General features: G+C 39.2%; 1 pseudogene; it reads left to right on the top strand.

Moving 5' to 3' along the window:
- The first annotated feature begins 773 nt into the window (after positions 1-773).
- LOC134402035 (U1 spliceosomal RNA) lies at positions 774-907 on the top strand (annotated as a pseudogene).
- Positions 908-2,122: the final 1,215 nt, after the last annotated feature.

The following is a 2,122-nucleotide window of genomic DNA, read 5'->3' as shown; positions in this document are numbered from 1 at the left end:
GTGTGTAATCTGTGTTTAAGAAGCTGCATTGTATATCAACCGATGGATTAAACTTTACTTCTTCTGAACTGTGATTCCCTAAAGACCTTTGGCAATGTAATCTAATCTGGGATCTAAACTAACAAAAACTAAACACTTTTGCCAACAAACCTACTATGTTTCAAACTGCCTTTGCTACTTTACCGGCATAATATTTTGTTTTATACCAGCTTTTAGAACTTTGCATTCATACTAATTAAAAGGAGCTAGAAAATTAGTTTATATTGCACCTAGGTTTTCAATCAAAAGTTTATCTGGCGTTCACAACTTCATGGGAGGAAAATACAATGCATGCCTTGAATTTCAAAGGTCCTCTAATGACTATTTAAATCACCTAAGAATTCAAGTTTGTGTACACATGGTGCTGGGGAAACAGCCTGACACAGAGCCAGACACTGCTGAGTAGAACAAAAGCTGTCAGTAGGCAGAAGCTGGAGCTAGAACCAAGTGAAAGACTTCATTTAGGCTGCATAACTTGGGATTCCCCCCTCCCCTGCCCAGGTCACATGCTGCCCAAGTGTGGCCAATTGCCAGCTGTCCTGCCAGATACAGCTACACATCCATTTCATTGCATTTATTACATTTCTATACTGCCGAATAGCCAAAGCTCTCTGGATGGCTTGCAAAGATTAAAAACCTTAAAATTGCTGAATGTAAATGTAATGTAAAAACAGTTCAGTTACAAACATGTAAACAGAGTGCACACACACATATCCAAACAATATCCCATGACCTGATTTCATTTGCAGGTGGTTTTCCCAGGGTGAGGCTCATCCATTGCACTCCGGGTATGCTGACCCCTGCGATTTCCCCAAATGAGGGAAACTCGATTGCATAATTTGTGGTAGTACCTAATTTAACTTAAATTTAAACTTTGCTGTTTTAATTCCATATGTTAATCTATATCAATTTCTGATGTCTGGTTTTATCCTGGTTGTGCTTTTTATATTGTATATTGTATTTTTGCTTTTAGACTGTTGGTTGTTTTATTATGCTTTTCATGGTTTTAATTTTTGTGAACCACCCGGAGAGCTTCGGCTATTGGGCGGTATAAAAATGTAATAAATAAATAAATAAATACAGTATTGGTGCCAATGGTCCTCACTGTGGAATTCATTCCACAATTGGGCGGTGGGAGGCCCTCTCCCTGGTTGCCACCTTCTGAGCCTCCCTTGGAGGACGCACCTGGACGAGTGCCTTAGGCTATGAGTGTAGTGTACGGGTAGGTTCATACCAGGAGAAGTGATCCATCAGCTATTGCAGTCCTGAGATGTGTAACAGTTTATAGGTCAAAGCCAGAACTTGAATTGAGCTCAAAAACATACAGGTAGCCAGTGCAAGTGGGCCAGAATCTGGCTTATATGTCTGGATCTTTGCCACATTAAGTAAATATTTTTAATCTAGAATCTACCTTAAAACTATCTATATAAAATCTACACTTTCCCTGGAGTAGAGTAGCAAACACCTAAACAGATTTAGTGAAAACATTAGTTTAATAACCAATAATTGAATCTTCGATTTAACAACAGATTGCAGTGGAAGCTTGAAACTTGCTCTGCAGAAATAGTAGTCAGGAGGAACATGAAAACAACAACAACATCCAGGTGACCACAAGAAATACAACAAGCAGGACATGAATGCAACAGGCTTACTCTGCTGTTTGCCTCCACTTCTCAAAATGAAGGCATTCCCACCTTATAAAGGCCAACTCATGATGCTGATGCCTCATGATGCTTCCTCCTCAAAGAGGGGCATGTCAAATCTACCCAAAATGATATTCATGCAATTGTATTATTGAGAAGAAAAGGTAAAACTGAAAATTGACTGCTATTTTACAGTGGATGCTGTTGTTTAATACTCCATGCTGGATTGCTGTCCATATTTACTCCCTTGTCGAAAAAGGAAGAATAGCCTGTGGAAAATTGACTGACAATCTGAAGCTGATTTGTTGAGGTCAACAGTACTAGGAAATCTCCCAAGTCTCCAAGTAACGTACAGATGAAACCTAAAGAAGTTTGCAGATCACATAGTTCAGCTCTGGTTGCAGAATAAACGATGGTAGCAAATCTTTTCTGAATAGCTA

The sequence above is a fragment of the Elgaria multicarinata genome, chromosome 7 (genome assembly GCF_023053635.1).
Source record: "Elgaria multicarinata webbii isolate HBS135686 ecotype San Diego chromosome 7, rElgMul1.1.pri, whole genome shotgun sequence".
NCBI lineage: Eukaryota > Metazoa > Chordata > Lepidosauria > Squamata > Anguidae > Elgaria > Elgaria multicarinata.
Note: the sequence above shows the minus strand (reverse complement) of the source record. Positions and strands in the feature narration are given on the sequence as shown.